At 35.2% G+C, this 25166-nt stretch overlaps 1 pseudogene; it reads right to left on the bottom strand.

Annotated features, from left to right (window-relative positions):
- Positions 1–3998: 3998 nt before the first annotated feature.
- LOC131830153 (UMP-CMP kinase-like) lies at positions 3999–24321 on the bottom strand (annotated as a pseudogene).
- Between the last annotated feature and the right edge of the window lie 845 nt (positions 24322–25166).

Raw genomic sequence — 25166 nt, 5'->3', positions numbered from 1 at the left:
TGTGGGGGGGGAGAGTTTGTGTGAATATTCACAGGAGTTATTGGTAGATAGTTTTCTTTTCCTCTATGGCCTTTTCTGGGCTCTTCTATGAGAGCAATATTGCCTTATAGGAAGAATTAGGTAGTGTTCTTTCTTATTCTATCTTTGGGACAATTTCATAAAGGATTAGTAATACTTTTTCTTTAAACATTTAGTAGAACTAATCAATGAAGCCATCTGGACATAGTAATTATTTTTGACATTTTGAAAAATTAATAACTAATTAAACCTCTTTAGTTGTGTTCAGTCTATTCAGATTTTTCTATTCCCTTTTGACTCAGTTATGGTTGTTTATGTATTCTTGGCAATTTGTCTGTTTTATCTGGGTCATATGATTTATTGAAATATAATTATTCATAGTATTCTATTTCATTCTGTTTTTATTTTCCTGTAAGGTGTGTAATAATGTTCTATATTTTATTCCTGATTTTAATGATTTCAGGCTTCTCATTTTTTCTTGGTACAGTCTAAGTAAAGTTTTGCCATATTTGTTGATATAGTACATTTTCCAATTATTTTATTTTACTTTATTTCCATTCTAATCTTTATTGCTACCTTCCTTCTGCTTGCTTTATTTTTTGTTAGTTCCTTTCCTTTAGTTTTTGAAAGTAGAATGTTGGGTTATTGATGTCTAGATTTTGTTAACTGTTTCCTTTGCTGTGCAAAAGCTTTTGATCTTGATGAAATCCCAGTAGTTCATTTTTTCCCTTGCTTCCCTTGCCTTTTGCGTTGTTCCTAGGAAGATGTTGCTGCGGCAGAGGTCGAAGAGGTTGCTGCCCGTGTTCTCCTCAAGGATTTTGATGGATTCCTTTCGTACATTGAGATCCTTCATCCATTTTGAGTCTATTTTTGTGTGTGGTGTAAGGAAATGGTCCAATTTCATTTTTCTGCATGTGGCTGTCCAATTTTCCCAGCACCATTTATTGAAAAGGCTGTCTTTTTTCCATTGGACATTCTTTCCTGCTTTGTCGAAGATTAGTTGACCATAGATTTGAGGGTCTATTTCTGGGCTCTCTATTCTGTTCCATTGATCTATGTGTCTGTTTTTGTGCCAGTACCATGCTGTCTTGATGATGACAGCTTTGTAATAGAGCTTGAAGTCCGGAATTGTGATGATGTCTAGAGTTTTCAAAATATAGGTCTGCTTCACATTTCTCTCTTCACACTGCACTAGCTCATCACATAAATTTTGGTATATCTTGTTTTCATTTCCAATTATCTCAAAATACTTTTCTAACTCCTTATGCGACTTATTCTTTGACCCATTAGTTATTTAGGGCTGTATTTTTACATTTCCATGTATCTTTAAATTTCTCATTTTTCAAATGTTTTTAGTTACTACTTTTATTTGATCATGGTAAGATACTCTATATGATTTTAATCATTTTAAATTTATTGAGACTTGTTTTGTGGCCTAATATATAATCTATACTTGGTAAGGTTCTACATAAGATTGAAAAAAAATGTATAGTCTGCTATTTTGGGGTGGAGTGTTCTACAGATATTTGTTAGGACTAAATGATTTATATGGTTGTTCAGATCTTTCTTGTTGATTGGTGTCTAACTGTTTTAACCATTATTGAAAGTGGGAAATTTAATTCTCTACTATTACTGTTAAATTGTTTCTTTTTCCCATCATTTCTATCAGTTTTCATTCTGTATATTTTGGGTCTTGATTGTTAGATACATATATATTTATAATTATTATGTCTTTCTTATGGATTGACTTTTTTTTTAAGATTTTATTTATTTACTTGACAGAGATCACAAGTAGGCACAGGGGAGGTGGAAGGTGGTGGGGAAGCGGGCTTCCTGCTGAGCAGAGAGCCTGATGAAGGGCTCAATCCAAGGACTGTGGGACCATGACCTGAGCATAAGGCTTTAGCCCACTGAGCCACCCAGGCACCCCATAGATTGATTTTTTTTTTGGACAGACAGAGATCACAAGCAGGCAGAGAGGCAGGCAGAGAGAGGGGTAAGCAGGCTCCCTGCTGAGCTGAAAGTCCTATGCAGGGCTGGATCCCAGGGTACTGGGATCAGGACCTGAGCCCAAGGCAGAGGCTTTAACCCACGGAGTCACCTAAACACCCCATGGATTGACATTTTTATCATCATAATCTATCCTTTTTTTCCTAGCAACAGATTTTAATCTTAAAGTCTATTTTCTCTTCTTAATATAACTATTCTAGCTCTCTTTTGTTTTTGTTTGCATGGTATATCTTTTCTATTCTCTTACTTTTAACCGATTTGTATCTTTGAACATAAAATGTGTAATCTTGCAGGCAACATATAATTGAGTCATGTTTATTTTTTAATCTATCTGCCTTTTGATTGGAAGGATTCATTGATTTATATTTAATGTAATTACTGATAAGGCAGTATTCATGTCTGCCACTGTTATTTACTTTGTATGTATCTTATTGGGTTTTGTTGTTGTTGTTCTTTATTTCTCCATTGTTGTTGTTCTTTATGTTCTCCATTACTATTTTTTATTGTGTTAAATACTTTCTAGTGTACCATTTTAATCTCCTTGCCATTTGTTTTACAATGTAATTTTTAGTTTTTTCTTAGTGGTTGACCTTGAGGTTACAGTAAACATCTTAATTTAAATTTACATAGTTTAGATTAATACAATTTTTTTTTTTTTATTTTTTATAAACATATATTTTTTATATACATATATTTTTATCCCCAGGTCTGTGAATCACCAGGTTTACACACTTCACAGCACTCACATGGAGGCTTAAGTGGGTAGATTAATACAATTTTATTTCATTATTAAATAATCTTTTCCTATGTAACCCCGTCCCCTCTTTTTCCCCTTGTGCTGTTATTGTTATAAAAATTACATATTTATACATAATAAATCCATCAACATAGTTTTATATTTATTGTTTTATGCAGCTGTCTCTTAAGTTGGCAGAAGAGACCATCAAAAACAAAAATGCATTTAAACTATTTTTTGTAGTTACCTTTATGGTGTTATTATTTCTTTTTTTTTTCTAGCATTTATAAGGTATACTCATTATTTTTCTGACCAAAGTGCAATTATTTTTAAATATCTTGAAACAAATAACTGAAAAAAGTATTCAAAAAAATAAAACACAGTGGAAAATTAATAATTAGATGTTTTTATTTCATACCAACTCTACATTTAGTCTAGAAAACAAACAAAAACACTTTGAATGAATGTTATTAAAATGCTAACCAAATCATTGACCATAAGTCTAGTACATTCATTTCAAATTCCACTGCTGGGAATTTTAAGATCAGTTTAATCATTAATAACATTATATAACAGAACACAGGAACACATGTTGTTAGATGTGATCTTGCCCCTTACCCTCAGATTTATGATTTATTTTGTCAGAATAAAACTGACAAACCTTCCAGGTTCTTCTGAACCCCCAATGACTTTGTATAAGTTGTAATAAAACAAAACCTGAGTTTTCTTACCTTTCTATAGGAAATGGTTAGTTATATGATAAGTACTAAAGCAATTCTAGAAATTCATTTTATGAGTTTGTTTACGAAACACATTTAGCAAGAACCAACTATATAAAAAGTTCCTTTGGAATTTGGCCATAAATTTACTTAACAGTTTGGAAATTTAAAACCTGCAAGAAAATGGGGAAGTGGGTAATCCCTAATCCTAACATGTTGTAATTATTAAAGGGATATACACACATACTAAAAAGTTTCACTCACAGAAGGCACAAACTGTAAGGAGGATATGCTTTCTAAGTGAAAACCAAGAACTAGCTGATATCTTTCTTTGTTTTGTGAGCACCATAGCTAATAGAAAGACCTGAATTTACTGTCTACTCATATAGACCCCCCCCAAAAAAAAAACTGGGAAAAAATTTTAATTTATCTTATTACATTCTTTCCAGCCATTAATTGAGATGTAATTATGAAAGATCTAAATTTGCTTTAAAAGGGGGTGGTGACACAGCTATCAAAGCAATATTCAAGCATGATTTTGAAGATGCTTTCATGTTTATAGTTAGCCTTCTTTGTCAAAAATCTTCACAATTACATGAAAAACTTTATCAACAGATTTAGAGGCATCTATTCTCTTGACTTTCCTCATTTCTTCATAAGAGTCAATAATCAGCTTTGTTGACTAAAGATAGGGCTGAATTCTTTTTTCCAAGCTCTCTGTTGTCATCACTTCTATCTCTTTCCCCTCTCAAAACGTATTTCAATACAGATTTCATAATTACAGTAAAAAAACAGAATGAAAGACATATCTGCCTTCCCATCCATGGTCTTCTTCTAACCTTGGAGGTTGTCTTGATTTCTTGGAATCTTATCAATTAAGAATTTATTTTTTTTTTTTTAAAGATTTTTTTATTTATTTGACAGAGAGAGATCACAAGTAGGCAGAGAGGCAGGCAGAGAGAGAGGGGGGAGGAAGCAGGCTCCCTGCTGAGCAGAGAGCCCGATGCGGGACTCGATCCCAGGACCCCGGGATCATGACCTGAGCCGAAGGCAGAGGCTTTAACCCACTGAGCCACCCAGGCGCCCCTCAATTAAGAATTTATATTTCTGAGCATTGGCAGCCATTGTCTGATCCATTTCCCTCTTAAACTGATGGTTATCTCAACTGGCACCATCTTTCCCTCTTTAATGTACTTTTCAGTGAGCTCACTATACTGAGAATCTGGGTTCTTCCTTTCATTACGAAGTTCTCCTGCAGAAGGACATATGTAGCCATGTTTTAGATCACTGATTTACTGTACAGAAGATATAACTCAGGAACAGCCAGATAGATGCATCGCTCCAGAGCACAGAGCTTCCGTGCCTTCTCTAGGCAAGTATCTCCCCCTAAATCTCCACATGTTCACCACCCCCTGGTGTTATTATTTCTTTATATGGGTTTAAATTACTATCTAATGTTCTTTTATTTCAGCTTGAAAAATTCCCTATATTATTTCTTATAAGCCAAATCTGAAACAATTCCTCTCAGTTTTTGTTTATCTGGGATTGTTATATCTTCTACTTCTACTTTGAAGCACAGATTTGCTGGATATTAAATTTTTCATTGCTAGTCATTTTCTTTCAGCTCTTTAAATATGCCACCCTACTGTTTTTGTTTTTGTTTTTGTTTTCCCCTCCATGGCTTCTTCTTTAAAAAAAATATTTTATTTATTTTTATGATAGAGAGAGCACAAGTAGGCAGATTGGCAGACAGAGGGGCAGGCCAAGGGAGAAGAGAAACTGGCTCCCAGATGAACAGAAAGACTAATGTGGGGTTTGATCCCAGGACTCTGCAATCATGATCTGAGTGGAAGTCACATGTTTAACGACTGAGACACCAGGCATCCCTCCCTCCATGGGTTCTTATGATAAATCATCTGTTAATCCTACTAGGGATCCTTGTATAAAAAGAGTCTCATTGCCCTTGTTGTTTTCAAGATTCTCTACTTGATTTTTGGCTTTTGATGGTTTTATCAGTGTCTAGGACTGAATCTCTTTAAATTTGTTCTACTTGGAAATATATTTTTAGTTTTTTTGTATGAGTAGAGTAACAGTGTTCATCACATTTGAGAACTTTTGGCCACAATTTCCTCAAGTATTCTTTCTCTATCACCCTTCTGGAACTCCCACAATTTGTATTTGGATATGTTCAACGGTGCCTTGTAGATTTCCAAGCTTTATTTTTTTAAGTTATTTTCTTCATTTTTTATCTTCTGGTCTTCAGAGCAGATAATCTCAATTAACCTTCCTTCAAGTTCACCAACTCTTCTGCTATTCAGAAGACACTGTATCTCATATATTGTACTCTTCAACTCCAGAATATTTGTTTGGTTTATTTTTACAATTTGCATTTGTATCAGTATCCTCTATTAGTGAGATATCGTTCAGATACTTTCCATTCATTCTATAGCCATGGTTCTTTTAGTTATTTAGTTGTTAAAACATGTTTAAAATAGCTAACTTACAATTCTTGCTAGTGAGTTCAATGTTTTTACTTAGGGACCATATGCAATGACTTATTTTTTATGTGTGTGTTGACCATACTTTGCTGCTTCTTTGCATATTTTATATATTTTTCTAAGTTGGACAAATCTGGAAATCAGATTCTCCTCTTCTCAGAGTTTATTGTTGTTGCTATTGTTGCTTTTTTTTCATGTTGTTGTTATTGTGGCTTGTTTATCTAGTGACTTTCTCATACTAATTCTGCAAAGTCTATACTCTTCGTCATGTATAGCCACTGGAGACTCTTCAGTTAGGTCAGTGATCAACTAATGATCAGATATTGATTTTTTTAGAATAATAGGACTCCCAATTTGTGCTGAAGTCTTGTGTGGCATGCATTTAATGCTCTGACAGATAGATTACAACACTGCCTTGTTCTTCACGTCCCCATTGCACACAGCCTCAAGATCAGCCAGAGGAACGAGATTAGGACAGTCTCAGATCTCTTTTCAGCATGTGCCCAGTCCTGAGCATGAATGTGGTTTTCTATATTCCCAAGAATATGTCAAAACTTTTCAAAGCTCTTTATGTTTATCTCATGCCACAGCTTTTCCTTTTAAGTTTTTCAGTGTGTTTCTTGTTGGCCGCAGCTACATCACCACCTGAGGCAGCTGCAATGTTAAACCAGTCGACACTGATTTTTTTCCAAACATGCCACGAAAGAGAATTGAACAAACTCCAAATCACTTCTAATACAAATAAGCCTGGTGTGATGTATTTCAAGTAACTGCCAGATATGTGAAATAATAACAATTATTTGGGCGGTTGGGAAAGCTCCAAACCTATTCTCCTCTCTCCAACAGGTATTGGCTGTTGGTTTTCATGGCTACCATTATTACAAGACTGTTGGTTTGTAAGGCTTCCTTGGAGTTAGGGACAGCAGAAGGAGGAAAGGGCAATTTAACATTTCACAAAACTCAATCTTACTGAGATTCAGTTATTTTTCTTGAATAAATATTCCTTGGATTATTGCCAGGCTTTGGTTAATTTACAGAATTCTGTAAAAGTTAATTTTAATATTTTTTACCAGTGTTCTCATGCTTTTATAGAAGATAAAATTTTCAGAGGTAACTAACCCCATTATTCTGGACATGCTTTCCTATATATTGTTTTTCAATATCCGTAGTGGCTAATAAAGCTTCACTGAAACCAAAGACCTAAAACTCTAAATAATGGTCTTAGCATAAAAATATCCTTTAAATCCAGTAATAATGCTACCGTTTATGTATTCTTCTCTCTTTCTATAATATATATGTGGTTATAGATTAGATATATATATTAGAAACAAGAGAAAGAAGAAGAGCAAGATATTTAAAGAAGTGACTCATACAGTTGTAGGGGCTGGTGGCAAGTCTGAATCTTGAGCAAGCTGACAGCCTGAGGATTCAGGTAGAAGTTGATTTCAGTCCTAAATTCAAAGACTGGAAACTCATGCAGAGTTTCTGCGTGGCAGTCTAGAAGTAGAATTCTTTCTTCTCTGAGAAACCTCAGTCTTTGCTCTTAAAGCCTTTCGTTAATTAGATAAAGTCCATCCACATTATGGAAAGTAATCTCTTTCGGCTAAAGTAAAATGTTTGAAATGTTAGTCACATCTAAAAAGTACTTCTCAGCAGCTTCTGGTGTTTGACCAAACACCACATTGAGACATAATATTAATCATCACACTTGCACATAAAGGCGGAGTTGAAATGGAATTCAAGGCTGCTTCTTATAGTGACTTCGGGGCCTTTTCTCCAGTTCTCTTGGTTCTTCCCATCCGTGTTTTGGCTTTATCTTTAGACAGGTAGATGCCGCAGTATTCCCAGAACCCTTTCATTTGTGCAGGACAAATCCTAAAGAAGAAAAACACAGCTTTTACGAGCTCACACAAACAAACAAAAAAGAATGTGCTCAAACTTCTTTCAAATATCAACTGGCATCACTTTGGGCCAACTGTTCACATACTTATTTTAGAATTAATCTCTCTCTGGGAAAATAGAATTGACTTTCGTCTTACAAGGTCCATCCTTGTAGATGAGTCTAAGGTCAGTGTCTCTGAGTCCCACTGCATGGAAAAGAATAGACAACCGGACAAATTTGGGCTCCCTTGGAAATGTTGAAGGGGAATGGATACAAAGTAGAAAACTGCAATGTTTCTCATCCTCTACAAACCAAAACTGGTTCAAAAGACAACAGCAAAAACAGCAGGAGCAGCCACAGGACAAAGTGCAGACTGAAATAATTAAATAAGAATAGAAAAGCCCAACCAAACACTATAATAAAGAAAACTGGGGCATGACTATATCTAGAATACTGTTAATTATTAAAGAATACTTTGAGCAAATTATGCCAATATTTTATTTTTCATCATTTTGAACTTATTTTGTTATGAAAAGAATCTTTAGAAATTTACAAATTAAAAGTCTTTATTTTTAAAAAGTATTTTTAAGTAAGTAGAATGTTTAAATAAAACAATGAAATAGAGAAATTAAATTGCTGTCACCTCTACTTTTTCACCAAAAAGATCTAGTTACAGATGTGGTTTTATTAATAAGTTCTGCCAACCTCAAGAAAGATGAGGAAGAAATAATTGCAAGATGATTCAGAGAATTGAAAAGGAATGCAATTATCTATTTCATTTTATGAAGGTATTATAACATCAATACCAAAATAAGACAAATAGAGACAAAAAATAGACAAGTATGGCTCAATCTAATTTATAAGCATAGATACAAAAATCCTTAAGCAAAAAAAAGATAGCAAATTTAAACATGCAAAAAAAAATTAGTAGGCAAATTTGGCCCCAGGTGTGCAGACAGTATTTCAACATTATAAATCTATTCATTTGAATCACCCCATTAATGGATTTAATGGTTAAAATCCATTTTGAAAAAACATTATTAGGAGAATGCAAGAAAATACATAAAAAACAAAATTAACAAACATTAGTGATGAAATAATCTGAGATATTTAATGCATACCAGTGATAAAAGTTCTGAGCAGAGGAAAAAAAGTAAAAAACTTTAAATGAAAAATATTTTTTACAAAAACCTACAGTAAACTTCACACTTAGTATTCCGTTTTAGAAGTATTCTAGTGAAATTTAGGTGGAAACCAGTCATAAGCATCATAATACTTAGAGTTCTATTACCAAACAGAACTAGCTCCAGACTCTTCTTAAAAGGATAAACACTGATTTTATTCAGAAACTTTCAGTATGGGAAAGGAGACCCCTGTATAGAACAGGGCTCAATTTTGAATACAATAAGACAGCTGAGGATTTATAGGTAGGAATGGGGGAGTGGTTCAGTGTATGGAAAATTACTAAAAGGAGGAGACATCAAATGTTGGAGGGAATTCTTGCTGAGGAGGGCCAGGATGACCAAGTATAAGGAAGGAAGGTTAAGGAATTTGACTAGATACTGAGACTAATCACTTAAGAGGGAGGTAGATTGTATCTCAAGGAGCAGCAGGGTTCTTGCTAAAACTAAGCTTTGCATGTCAAACAAGGACAGCTGGTCAACACCTTGTCAAAAACAACCTGACTGAAGTTTGGCCAAGAACAGCATCTTGTCACCTTATTTTATTAAAAATTCAAGATAAGCAATGAAGTAAGAAAATAAAGTAACAAAGATTTGAAAAGAAAAGCCAATTTTTCCTTGCTTTAAAATTTTACTTTATCTATCCAGAAAATGCAAAGGACTCTACAAATTGTAGAGCATGCTGATTTGCTGGATAAATTTAAAAATGGGAATACCAATGGCATCGTAAAAGCAGTAGCCACTTAGGAAAATAAACATGCCAGTAAGATGTTTTACCTTTTCTATCAAAAAAGTCTATTTAGAAAAATAATTTTAGGAAAAAAATGGTAAAAACATTATTGAAATACATAAAAGATGAAGCAAAAAAGTGAGAGAGCCCATTTTATGAATAAGAAAATATAATTTTGATAAAATTATTATTAATAATATTAATTAAAACAAAAAATAATTAAAGCCAACTTTTACTGAGCATCTTCCATGTGTCAAGCACCTTTTCCAAGTACTTTACAAAATATACTTTATTTAATTCTTACATCATTCTGAAATTTCACAATGATCATGTTCATTTTAAAGGTATAAAACCAGGTAGGCAAAGGTTAACAATTACTTACTATCACAATGGAAGTAAGAAGCAGAACTGGAATGAACACTATCTAATTATTCTTTTTTTTTTTAAGATTTTATTTATTCATTTGATCGAGAGAGACACAGTGAGAGAGAGAACACAAGCAGGGAGAGTGGGAGATGGAGAAGCAGGCTTCCTGCCAAGCAGGGAGCCCAATGCAGGGCTCCATCCCAGGACCCTGGGATCATGACCAGAGCCAAAGGCAGATGCTTAATGACTGAGCCACCCAAGGTGCCCCAAATGAACACTACCTAATTTAAAAATCTAACACAGCTCCATTTTTTAAAAAATCTAAAGGATAAAGTTGGTGTATGTTTCTGTTACATAATTTGTTAAGTTTTTCTCTACCAAAAATTTTAATAAGAAGAAATGAAGCAAAGTGTATTCTAAGTAAGCAGAGGGTTAGTGGTAAAATACATTTGTTCACTCTTACTCATAGGTAGGGGGCAAAGTAAGATGTTTTCACAAATGCACCTAGAGAAATACTGTCATTTCAACATTTGCCAGACTAATATATATATAAGGTAGATGGATCCTTGATGAATGTTAGTAAGTGATCATGCTTCCTATTTTAGATAATTCACCTGTCTATGATGTGTTAGGTAAAACTGAGAAGTCAAGAGAAGAGGCAGAGAATGCAATTAGAAAGGCACAGTATTGTCCAAATGAGAGATGATGCCCACTCAACAGTAAACATAGAGCCAGTGAGAACAGGACTGAAGAGGGAAGCATTAAAGAACTAAGAGAGGCCAGACATGGGGATGATGGGAAGCCAAATGCCATGTATCTGGCTTTTATGGTTAGAGTTAGGAAGAAATGGATCTATACCTTGAGACTGGAAGAACAGGGGATAGAAAGGAAATTATTAAATATGCTTAAGCTTTTTATGGAAATCTAGAGTAACATTTCTGCATCTGAGTCCAAAACTCAGGAAGGATGTCAGGACAGAAGCAAAAGTCAGACAACATTAAATTGGGAAAAGAATGAGCTAAAGACAGAATGCTGAAGAATTTGAAGTGTTATCCACAAAGGAGGAGGTGGAGAATTTTGTGGGAAAGGCAGAAAAGTGGGAACTTAAAGGGTAACAAGGACTGTGAGAGAAGCTAATAATAGCATCAAAAGAATAGAGTTTCAACAAGTGAGTGGCCCATAGTATAAACAATAACTTAGTCAAACTTAGGAATAGTAAGATAAGAACAGCAAGACCCCATTGCATTTGGCAAGGTGTTGAGCATCAAATGATTTAGTCAGTTATTGCACTGCAGAGTGAATTATGGCAAATTTAGTGTCTTGAGGTATCAGGCAATGAGAGGGAGGAGGTCAACAAGCAGACTATGTCTGTATGAAGATTGGTTGAGAAACGTAGGATGGGGCCGTCAGAGGGAAGCAGCAGCAAGAAAGGAAGGGGGGATGAGGGAAACGGGATATTGTTATTGTTGTTAAACAATAAGACGCTTTCAGTCTGAGAGGAAAGATCTAAAAGAGGGAGAGGGTTTTTGTTTTTGTTTTGTTTTTTAAAGATTTCATTTATTTATTTGACAGAGAGAGATCACAAGTAGGCAGAGAGAGAGAGGAGGAAGCAGGCTCCCTGCCAAGCAGAGAGACTTGATCCCAGGACCCTGAGATCATGACCTGAGCCGAAGGCAGAGGCTTAACCCACTGAGCCACCCAGGAGCCCAAGAAGGAGAGTTTTAAAGAGAGACATAATTTACGAAGTCAGTTCCTAGAGGTTACAAAAACTATGAGCAAAAGTGGAATCCAAGTTCATGTTCCATCAGAGGTAGAGAGAACCATTTAGGAATAAAATGTAGTCTGTTGGGGGGCCTGGGTGGCTCAGTGGCTTAAAGCCTCTGCCTTTGGCCCAGGGCCCTGGGATTGAGTCCCACATCCTGGCTCCCTGCTCAGCAGGGGCCCTTCTTCCCTTCCTCTCTCTCTGCCTGCCTATCTGCCTACTTGTGATCTGTCAAATAAATAAATAAAACCTTTAAAAAAAAAAATCTAGTCTGTGAACTAGACCAGTATTCTTCAAGGGCTCGTCCACACGACAGCAACATTAGCAGTATGTGGTCCACTGAATTAGAATCTCTACGGCTGGAAACCAGAAATCCACCTTGTAACAAGATCCCTGGGTGATTCCTATGTACTTTAATTTTTTCATAGTGTCGTGAGTGATAGTTCACAAAGAGATGTAAAAAGCCTTTTTCAGATAAGATTTTTAAATCCATCATTATTATTATATCATATATAATCGAGGAACTAGAGCACAAGAAAAGTGAACAGGAATTTGAGAAGATGACCTTCCTGTCTCAGGCTTTCATCTAGGGAGGTGAACGTGAAATTAGTTTTCCTTTTCACATAATGTACACTACCATTAGCTCTATTAATTGTATTTGCTAGTTTCAACTTGTATATTACATATTTATATATTTAAATGCATGAGATTTACATGTGCAACCTGATAAGAAAAAATTAGCTGTCTTAGTCAACATTTCAGAATATTCCTACGAGACATATTGTTGAGCAAAACTTCGAAAAATTAGATTAAAAGTATGATAAGTGAAAAAGCCATGAGTTCTGTGCTTTGCTTTCTCCTCCTCTAGAATTCTGCTGCTCTCCTTGGTATTGAAACCGCAACATGGGGGCTTAAGTGGGTACGAGAAGAATAAATGAAAGAAGATGGGATTGGGAGGGAGACAAACCATAAGTGACTCTTAATCTCACAAAACAAACTGAGGGTTGCTGGGGGGAGGGGGTTTGGGAGAAGGAGGTGGTATTATGGACATTGGGGAGGGTATGTGTTTTGGTGAGTGCTGTGAAGTGTGTAAACCTGGTGATTCACAGACCTGTACCCCTGGGGATAAAAATATATGTTTATAAATTCACAGTTTATCACAGAATAAACAGTACTTGTGCAACTGAAAAAAAAAAAAGTACGATAAGTGAGGAGTGATTTGCTATGAAATACAGCAAATACATGTAATATGTCATATGCTTATGAAATAATATTTGTTGACCTGTTTCCCATCGGATTTGACTCTCTGTGCAATGACAACTCAGTTTTAAGAAGAGTAGCACAAATTGAAGATTAGAGTTCCTGGCCCTTTATTAGCCTTTACATAACTTTTTGGCCCCTCCTTTATCATGCCTCTTCTGGAGAGTTCTCTGATCTCTTGAGATGCTCACTAGCAAGTTGCTGTGTTATCCAATGAAACTGATTTTTTTAAAAGATTTTATTTGTTTATTTGACCGAGAGAGATCACAAGTAGGCAGAGAGGCAGGCAGGGAGAGGGGGGGAAGCAGGCTCCCTGCTGAGCAGAAAGCCTGATGTGGGGCTCGATTCCAGGACCCTGGAATCATGACCTGAGTTGAAGGTAGAGGCTTACCCCACTGAGCCACGCATGCGCCCCAATGAAATTGATTTTAAAAGGAGTCTACTTTAACCTAGAAAGGAGCACATATGCCAGTGAGATTATTTTTATTTTAATATAAGAATTAATTCCTAGACTAGAATTTTGGGAATACAAAAATTACATAACTGTTTTCTTCTAAAACCTTACTGAAGTTTTAGTTTGACTCTTGATTTCTGCATAATAGCAAATTATAGTAAAAGAGTTTTTAGAGTTACTCCATGTTAATTCCATTATTAGGTATTTCTCTTTTCTTGCTTTTCTTTTCTCCAGAAGACATCTCAGCTCTGGGAGTCCTGTGTAGTAACATTGAATCAAAGAATGCATCTGGTTGATGGTCATCTTGTAGTTTTATCTCACACAATGAACAATTGTGCCATGTACAGTTGTGCCTTCTGATCTTTGCCTAGCCCAACTGCACTCAAGAAGGAGCTAGTTCTTCTTCACCTGAGTTTCTGTTGACATTCAGGTGAACTCCATCTAATAAGCTTCTTGCTGTTTTCTATATCTTCTGGTCAAGACCACATTTTAGCATCAACTCTTTCTCTCAACTAATTTTAGACTCTTCTCAGTGGCATGGTTGCCCACCCCACATTACGGTAATGGTCAAGGAAATCCAGGGTATCTCTAAAACACTATCCTCAGATTTACTACTTGGTGTTGTAATTATCTGGAATGAAGAGTTAATTATCACGACTCTGATTTCACAAAAAGTGTCTGTTGGTCTATCATCTACTGCAAACTTTAACAGGATAGGTGGCAGAAACAAGTTTCCCAGCAGCCAACCACACGTCTGATTGTTCTTTACCAAGGGACACTCCTGCTCTTCTAATCAATCAGACAAGAAAGAGATGTTGTGGCTTTTCATCTACTCCCTCCCACTATATTAAATACATAGGCTGAAATATGTGACAGTAGAGAGTTAGATAAATACCATATGATATAGTAATTCTACTACCGGGTATTCACACAAAGAAAACAAAAACATCAATTTGAAAAGATAAATTCACCCTCATGAATGTTGCAACATTATTTATAGTCATCAAGATATGGAAGTGATCCATGTGTCCATCAATAGATGAATGGATAAAGATATATATCTTCTTTATCCATTCTATATTCTTTATCATACTTATATATAATATCATATATATGATATGATATGATATATGAATATATATATATATTCCTTAGGATATTTCTCATCCATAAAAAAGAGCAAAATCTTGCCATTTGCAACAACATGGATGGATCTAGAGGGAATAATACTAAATAAAATAAATAAGGTAGAAAATGACAAATACGATATGATTTCACTCATGTGTGAGATTTTAAAAAGAAACAAATGAACAAAGAAAAAGAGAGAAAAAAACCTCAAAAATACAGAAAATAAAACGATGGCTACTAAAGGAAGGTGGGTCAGGAGATAGGTGACATAGATACAGGGCGTAAGAAGTACAAACTTCTAGTTACAAAATAAATAAGTCCTGAAGCTGAAAAGTACAATACAGGGAATATGATCAATAAGATAGTCATAATGTCATTTCATAACAGATGGTGACTACACTTATTTAATGGAGTTCCGAGTAATGTATAAAATTGTGGAATCATTATGTTGTTCACATGAAACTGTTTAACAATGAGTCATAATATACTTCAATAAGAGTTAAAAATAAATTAATTAAAATATATAGAAGGAGAAAAAAAGAAACTGAAATATGTGATAGTAGAGGATTAGAGAACTATATTTAGGAAATTTATGAGAATAAAATTTAGAACTATGACAACTCAGCCATAAGTTTTGCTAGATAGAAAGTCTAAATTAAAGGTCAACTTTATTAGACTCAATACACCATAACATTTATCTTTGAAATTTAAATAGAATTTACTAATAAACTATTTACACATAAATTTCTAAAATAACTTACAGTGGCCTTATTATAATGTAAGGTCTTATAGGAAATACTTTACGGGAAAAAATATTTATTTCAAAACTAGAAGAAATTATAGTCAGAAGTTTATATCTATTATGAGTAAGTTTAGATTTAAGTGAAGTAAAATGACCATACATCAAATTTTTGAAAAAATTAAAGAGAAATGAAAGAGCAGACAGATTTTAAATTAGATGTTAGAAGGGCACCTGAAGGGCTCAGTCAGTTCAGCACCCAACTCTTGGTTTTACCTCAGGTCATGCTCTCAGGGTCATGAGATCCAGCCCCACAGTGGGTTCTGCACTGGGCCTGGAGCCTGTTCTCCAAAATTCCTTCTCACCCTTTGTACCTCCCCCTGCCCCTTTCATAGGCATGCATTCTCAATAAATAATAAACAGACAAATGAATATTAGATATTAGAATCAAAATTAGTTTGAGAGTAGGTAAGAATAAGCCATTCATTTTTGCATATGATTAGAGGTAAATCACCTTAACTTAAGTAAGAATAAATTAGTTTCAAAAATGAGAGAACAAAATGTTCTTGCATATGATCTAGACCTTATTTAAAATATAATATCAAAGGGCGCCTGGGTGGCTCAGTGGGTTAAACCTTCTGCCTTCCGCTCAGGTCATGATCTCAGGGTCCTGGGATTGAGCCCCACATCGGGCTCTCTGTTTGGCAGGGAGCCTGCTTCCTCCTCTCTCTCCGCCTACCTCTCTGCCTGCTTATGATCTCTGTCTGCCAAATAAATAAATAAAATCTTTTATATATATATGATATCAAAATAAATTTCTTTAACATATTTTGAGGTGTGATTGTAACAAAATATGAGGATTTTTTTAAAATATTTTGTGAACCTATCACACATATCCAGATACATTCAATCTTGGGGTGATATTTTAAATAGGTGATAGGGGAGAAAAGAGGTGATATACAATTTAATATGAAACCTTATGGATGATACCAGGATAAACGTGAAGAGCAATAGGCAACCCTAAGATTAAAAAAGTAATAATAACATTTAATTTTCAAAACGGATTTTTTCATTCCACCTCAATAACTATAAAAATATATATGCTGAAAATAGCATAATTTTGATTTAACAGTTACTAATAAAATGAAAGAGATTCTTATATTCATTGATGGTAACTTAATATTAGTTCTAAATATTCCATAAGGACCCCAAATAGATTTTTTTGTTTCTGCATTAACTAAACAACTGTACTGAAACTGTTTTCAACCAAATATGTAACTAAGAAATGTTGTAATAAGTAGTATCTTTGTAAATAATTATAAAAGGATGTGATTTGGTTTCATTTAATGTGAAGTGAGTCTCCTAGGTACATACTTATTTAGAATTATGTTTGTTTGATATATCAACCCTTTCATCATTATAAAGTGCTCCTCTGTATTTTGAAATGATTATTTCTGATATTAGTACACCAGCTTTTTTTATGCTTGAAGTTTACATGGTCTATATTTTTCAATCATTTAACTTTCACTTTCAGCCTGTGTCCTCATGTATCAGGTATTTCTCCTTTAAATAATATTACTTAATACTTCCTTTTTTCTCTGATGGAGGCATAATACTCCATAGTGTATATGGACCACATCTTCCTTATCCATTCATCCATTGAAGGTTATCTTGGTTCTTTCCATAGTTTGGCGACCGTGGCCATTGCTGCTATAAACATTGGGGTACAGATGGCCCTTCTTTTCACGACATCTGTATCTTTGGGATAAATACCCAGGAGTGCAATTGCAGGGTCAAAGGGAAGTTCTTTTTTTAATTTCTTGAGGAATCTCCACACTGTTCTCCAAAGAGGCTGCACCAACTTGCATTCCCACCAACAGTATAAGAGGGTTCCCCTTTCTCCACATCCCCTCCAACACATGTTGTTTCCTGTTTTGTTAATTTTGGCCATTCTAACTGGTGTAAGGTGATATCTCAAGGTGGTTTTAATTTGAATCTCCCTGAGGGCTAATGATGATTGACATTTTTTCATTGTCTGATAGCCATTTGTATGTCTTGATTGGAGAAATGTCTGTTCATATCTTCTTCCTATTTTTTGATATGTTTGCCTGTTTCATGTGTGTTGAGTTTGAGGAGTTATGCCTCCATCAGAAAGGATGAATACCCAACTTTTGTAGCAACATGGACGGGACTGGAAGAGATTATGCTGAGTGAAATCAGTCAAGCAGAGAGAGTCAATATGGTTTCACTTATTTGTGGAGCATAACAAATATCATGGAGGACAAGGGGTGTTATAGAGGAGAAGGGACTTGGGGTAAATTGGAAGGGGAGGTGAATCATGAGAGACTATGGACTCTGAAAAACAATCTGAGGGGTTTGAAGTGGCAGGGGTGTGGGAGGTTGGGGTATCAGGTGGTGGGTATTATAGAGGGCATGGATTGCATGGAGCACTGGGTGTGGTGAAAAAATAATGAATACTGTTTTTCTGAAAATAAATAAATTGAAAAAATTAAAAAAAAAGACTTCCTTTTATTTTAAACCCCGATTGACAATCTCTACCTTCTTTTTTTTTAATCTCTACCTTCTTAATTAGACTTTTAATTGCTTTTTAGTTGTTCAGTCCAACTATATGTAATGCAATTATATATGTGGTTGTATTTGTGGTTTGTATACCATTTATTTTATTTATTTTCTCCTTTACAGCTTTGTTTTGATTATTCAAATGCTTACTTTCATATTCTTTTTATATACTGTATTACTTTTTAGCTTTGGGTTTTTTGTTTGCTTATGTATTAGTACTGTAGAAATTGTACAACCACCCTTAAATTATCACAATCTGCTGTGACTTAATATCATATCACTCTTTGTAGACTGAATAAATCTTAAAATATTATAATTCCATTTATATGTCCTCCCATTATTTGTGCTACAATCTTAGATGGTTTACTTCCAAGTAAACCATAGCACATATTTATAATTTTTGCTTAAAATTATCAATGGTCACCCTCTATTAAGCAATGTTTGTACAAAAATGATTGAATTTCTAACAAAAAATGATAATGGAAAATAAATATGTCAGAACCTATAGGATATATTAAAAGCATTGACCAGAGGAAATTTGATGCCACTATACACTTTTGCAAGTAAAAGAAAAAAAAGTAGATGAATATAAGTGAATTAAGCTCCCAGTCCAAAAACCTAGAAAAGGACCAACAAAGTACACCAGAAAAAGGCACAAGATGGAAAATAGTAAAAGGGAAAACCAAAGTGACAGATAATAGAAAAAGAGTAAACCTAATAACAAATGAATCAAAATCCTGGTGTTTGAAAAATATGATTAAATATATAAGTCACTGCCTAACTTGGTTAATATTTTTTAATTTATATATATTTTTATTTATTTTCAACATAACAGTATTCGTTGTTTTTGCACCACACCTAGTGCTCCATGCAATCCGTGCCCTCTCTAATACCCACCACCTGGTTCCCCCAACCTCCCACCCCCCACCGCTTCAAACCCCTCAGATTGTTTTTCCGAGTCCATAGTCTTTCATGGTTCACCTCCCCCTTTTTTTTTTTAAGATTTTTTTTTTTTATTTATTAGACAGATAGAGATCACAAGTAGGCAGAGAGGCAGGCAGGCAGAGAGAGAGAAAGGAGGAAGCAGGTACCCCGTTGAGTGGAGAGCCCAGTGTGGGGCTCCATCCCAGGATTCTGGGACCATGACCTGAGCCAAAGGCAGAGGCTTTAACCCACTGAGCCACCTAGGCGCCCCTAATTTTTAACAATATATTACCAAAACACAAAACTACAAGATGAGAAATAAGCAAGAAGGGCAAATAACCATTGATACAGAAGAAAATATATGTATTTTTAAATCAAGATATTTTGAAGACTTCTGTGCACATAAGTGTGAATATCACATTGGAAGGGATTTTTTTTTTTTAATTTAAATTCAAGTTAGTTAACATATAGTTTAGTATTTGTTTAAGGAGTAAAATTTAGTGATTCAACACCTACACATACTATAACACCCAGTGCTCATCGCAAGTGCCCTCCTTAATGTCCATCAGGCAATTTCTGCCATATCTCTAAGGCGCCAACAGTTCTGATGCAGTTGTAGGTATTTTATTATTTTTGACTTCTATTTGATCCTTTTTAGAGTTTTCATTTATCTTATAAAATTCTGTATTTCTTCACCTATTCCTTCCTATTTTTTAAAAAAAATAATACTTGTTTTAAAATCCTTTTATTTGCATTAATTCCAATGACTAGACACTCAGAATTTGCTTGTTTTCTTTCTGTTTATTTTGTGTTTATTTTCTTTCTATTTTATTTTATTTATTTCTTATCTTCTTTCTATTTATTTTAATTTTTTTATTCCAGGTTTTATTTAAAGATTTAAAAAGTGCAGAATGGAATATATTTTTGAATTTACTTATTGTGTTCACAGAAATCACAAGCCTTTTTCTGTAGCTGGCAGTTATGATAAGGAGTTGACTATTTTGATTCCTCCATGATTGATCTGATCTGGAACTGGCCACACTTTTATTGAGTACATTTAAACTGAACGAAGTCTTTACATTCTATGCCAGCATCACCAAAAGGCTAAATTTTGATCTTCTACAGTTGGAGCCGAGAGGGAATTGTTCCAGTTTCAGATAGTTTTTCTTCAACTTTGTATTCAATTTTGTCAGGATCCCAGAATCCAAGCACATGGAGAATACACGACATTATATAAATTCTCTTTGATTTACTACCTCTTCACTACTGCCTCCTTGGTTACAGTCTGACAAGAGAGTGGCAGGGAAACATTGTGTTTAAGCTATTTATTTTCCTTTTTTGGGGCGCTCTAGATATCCACCTATCCCTCTAGCTTATGCTGCCACTCAAAGCTTGATCTATGTCTTCTCGGTCCTGCAAATCTTCCAATCTCCAGTGGATGACAAACCCACTTTTCTGCATACCAAATCTATCGATGATGCCATGGTTCTCTGCTAACATGTGAAGGATTTGTGCTTCTCTCTATTTAATCAACCAAACCTTTCTTGCACCCACAGCATTTCAATAGTGTCATAAAAAATGTATGACTTTATTTTATCCATTAATCTTTCTTTCTCTTTTGTTAAAAGTGGCAATTATTAACATTTTACTACATTCTAACTAGAAGTGAAAATAGCATCCTTAATTTTTAACTAAGGGCATAAAATGTCATTGTTATAATATAATAAACATTATATATTTAAGCAATTTCCTTTACAGACCATCTTACTTCTATGTAAAAGCTGTTAGCATCTTCCTCATTGTCTCTGGACTTTACCAAATAATCTGTCATTTAAAGGATGGATAGCATTCATGTCATGTCATTACATGATTTGTCAAGTACTAAGATCTTTCGTGACATAAATAAGTAAAATATTTGATGTTATCTCCTAAAGTTCTGTAAATTCATGTTGTCCACCAATTATAACTTTGGTTTCCTCTGTTATAGAAACAATGACATTTGTAAAAGGAATTATTTTTCTAAGAAATAATTTTTAAGGACTGTGTATACTAGCAACCCCATTGTATCCATCATAAATAATTATGTTAAAATAGCATTTCTTCTGTGAATTTTTCATTCCTCAGACAACTTATATATGCTATTAGTTAAATTTCATTTGTAACATAGGATGATTTCACTGAGTTGTAATAAAAATTTGTTGTACTATAGATTGTTACATAGTTATTTGTAAAATGTTTTAACATCTCATTGATTCTTCTTAAAAACAGTATCATTGCTTGATTGGACAGAGATATAACTTCACTTGAATTTTTTATTAGTGTATTAATAACCCTTTTCACATTTAGTAAGGTTAATTTTCCTCCAGTATTCCATGGTTTATCAGGGTTATTACTTTTTGCTATTTTTTTACATAAAACTAATGCTTTTGTCTTGCTGATTAGAAGACTTTTAAACATTTCAAAGATAATATTCAATAGTTTCCCTCTGTATGTCAGAAGCAAGATAAGCCTTTTCAACATTTTCTGATAAATGTGGGCAAAATATTTACTTAATCTTGACAGTTTCCTTGCTTCATTAAAACTAGTGTTTTGGCATAGGAAGAACTGTGCATAAAGATATAAAAATAAATTTAATTATTCATAGAATGTCAATCTTAAACTTTATGAAAGAAGTTTTCAAAAATATAGTTATATATAGAATAATCACAAATATGACAACAGAAAATGAAGTCTAACGTGGATTTCTTGAGTTGGTGGTTCAAATAGTTATTGATACAATTTTCCAAAATAGTAAATTCTTAGAAAAGTTCCAAGCAAAAATATATCTCCCCAATAACATATCTATTGTATAATAAATGCTTCAAAATATCATTTATTGATATCAAAAATGGGATAATTATGGGAGTTTTTTACATACATGAATATTCTGGAGACATTTTACTGTTATGCAGGATGCATGAAAATTCTTCTATGGGAAAGATTTTCTCAAATATCATGGGCCACCTAGAACCTCACATCCATACACTAAACCTATTTATACTTTTCAGTCACTGGGACACTGAAGAATAGAGTAATTTCTAAATTTTACTGTAGAGACATGGCCACTTAGAGAATCAAAGTTTCAACAAATTCACAAAATCAGAAATCAGAAAAGTTAAATTTTTTCAGTGTAAAAAAAAAGTTTAATAATAATGTTAGGTACTGTCCAGGACTAATAGCATGTTGAAGAGAAACCAGTTCATTTTTCCAACAATGCATCTACCACAGACATGAGGAAAATCTGTATAAAACACTTCCCTGTGAAAGCAAGTGGATCATGCTGGGTTTTATGAAGAAGCTCGTAAAACATTTTCTCTATTTCTTCTGTGATAATTGAATTCTATTCCCCCTAGAATATATTTTGGATTTGTGTTTGTTTGGGTTTTAGCCTTAACAGAGGATTATTTTGTCTAAGTCAGCACAATTAAAACATCTCCAACAATACATAAAACTATACATAAAATATAGAAAAGATCCAAAATTTTTCCTTCATATGACATGCCAGTATATGTAAGAGAAAGTATTGTTCATGGGGCAAGAGAAGAATGATTTGGGCAATGACCTAATTAGTTAGGCATTACCATCCAAAGACCAGGTAAACCACAGTCTCAGTCAGAAAATCAGTATTGGGGCGCCTGGGTGGCTCAGTGGGTTAAGGCCTCTGTCTTTGGCTAGGGTCATGATCCCAGGGTCCTAGGATCCAGCCCCACGTCGGGATCTCTGCTCCGCGGGGAGCCTGCTTCCTCCTCTGTCTCTTTTTGCCTGCCGCTTGTGATTTCTCTCTCCCTGTCAAATAAATAAAATCTTAAAAAAAAAAAAAAAAAGAAAAAAAAGAAAATCAGTATTGCAAGAGTTCTTGTAAAGCAGGATATATGTACTTCATTTTCCTCTCCCTGTCACATTTCATGCGCAGACTGACTATTCTCGATCATGATTCTCTTGCCTTCTTTCACAGAAGAAAGATTATTTGGAGTGGTCCTGGTCCTAAAACAGTGGAGGAAATGCCTATCCCAATAGCCAGTTTTTGCCATGAAAAATAACAGAAATGACAAAGTTAAAAAAACGAAAGAAAGAAAGAAAAAGAATGGGTTGGGTTTCAGAAATACCTCCCCTAATAATTTTTTTTAAAGATTTTATTTATTTATTTGACAGAGAGAGAGGTCACAAGTAGACAGAGAGGCAGGCAGAGAGAGAGAGGGAAACAGGTTCCCTGCTGAGCAGAGAGCCCGCTGCGGGACTTGATCCCAGGACCCCGAGATCATGACCTGAGCCGAAGGCAGCAGCTTAACCCACTGAGCCACCCAAGCGACCTCCCCTAATAATTTTTAAGAAAGTTTACCATAAGTATTTCCAAAACCTTCAGGCATTACAAAATACTGTACAATGCCCTGTGTATGGGAGTAAACATCTATTTAGAACATCTGTCGAATTCTGTGCAGTAACTAGTTGTGTTCAACTCTTCCATCTCAGGAAGGTCAATAATCATCTGAATTCCTCTTTATCCACGGATCTCCTCAGCCTACTTTTAACAATGGAATAAGAAACTGATGTATGGATTAAATCCCCTGCTTCTCCTGAAGTCTCCTAGTTTCAATTATGGTTCAACAATATATTATTGTGAACTTACAAGAAACAGTCTCTCAGCCATGAAAAACTCTCTCCCAAACTTTTTTTTTTGTTGTTTATAATTTTTAATTTAATTTAAATTAAATTTAAGACCAAGCAGAGGCACCTTCCAAAAACCAAAAATGAAGACAAATCATGAAATCACTCAATGCTTATAGAAGACAGCTCTGATTAGGTTTCCGGGGTGTCATCTCTGATTGACTTGGCAAAAACACAGGTCTTTGGCTGCTCTGGCTCTTTTTCTTCTTTCTCTGCCAGCCCACCAAGAGACCCCAAGGGGAAAGTGCTTTCACAGTTCTGGGTAGAGGAGACCTGGCCAATTACCGGCATTTGAACAGAGCAGTTGCTTTCAAAGCTGTGTTTTCCAAGGAGAAGTTTTCCCCTTAGCGGTCACACTGAAATGGGTTAATTCCTGAACCCAAAAGCATGTGCTTTTTTTTTTTTTTTTTTTTTCCTTAGGTCCTGAATACCCTCTCTCTTACCCCACAAGCGGGACACTGAAAAGCTCTGTGTGGACCATGTGAACTTGGCCGTTAGTGCTGCGGGCAGAAGGAGCAACGCAGAGTTGGTAGGGATACTGAACATTTTCCAGTCGATCATCACCATCTGCATGGACACGAGCCCTAGAAGTGCTTTGAAGTGTGGGTAACCCTTCAGGGACACCTCCATCCGCTAAGCCTTCCCGCAGTGCCCCTCCTGCTGCTTCGGGCCAGGCTGGGGCGCTGGCGGGAGGGCGCAGGGCTCACAGCATCTCCTCTTCTCACTCCCCCAGGCACTGCACGGACCCTCGGACGCTCTCTCTTCTCTGCGTCTCGCGGTGGACACCCGGTGACAGGGGCCTGGCAGCACAGCCTGCAGCGCACCTGAGAGGTGGGAGCTCTCCCACAATAGATTTAATAGTCCTCCCCCCTTAATTTCTAAGAAAAAGGCCTTTTATTTAAAATTGATTATGGTACTGTATGTTGGTGAGAGAATGGTCTTTGGATGATTTGCATCCTTTAGAATTCATTAAGGGTTTTTTTGCAGTCAAAACTAGGGTAATCATTCCTGTAAACTTAGGACAGATATTCTCTATTTGTATTGCAGCTTTGATACGTATTTATAAAACCTGCATTGTCCATTCCGTTGTTTAGATCTATATTCCTTGATCTGTATTGGACTGAGAGACGTGTTAATTTCTTCTATTGTGAGTTCGATTCTATTCGTCCTACCATGTGTAGCTCCGTATTCTCTCCGCGAAGAACGGTGTTGCAGGGAAGATATGAGAGCGGTAATAACTAAGATAGGAATTGTCATGGTTTCGTTGTGAACCATACCTTTCAGCTTTATAAGATTTTTGCGAGGCTCGACCCGAGGACCCTGGATCATGACCTGATCTGAAGGCAGAGGCTTTTACCCACTGAGTCACCCAGGTGCCCCACCTTTAAGCTTTATAAAGTTACCTTTGCTTTTTCAGGTCTTCCGGTCTGAATTCTACCATCAAGTGTGAGACTCCTGCTCTACTATTCATTTAC

Source organism: Mustela lutreola, chromosome 4 (genome assembly GCF_030435805.1).
Source record: "Mustela lutreola isolate mMusLut2 chromosome 4, mMusLut2.pri, whole genome shotgun sequence".
NCBI classification, from domain to species: Eukaryota; Metazoa; Chordata; class Mammalia; order Carnivora; family Mustelidae; genus Mustela; species Mustela lutreola.
The sequence above is the reverse complement of the archived record's forward strand: the minus strand, read 5'-3'. Positions and strand labels throughout refer to the sequence as shown.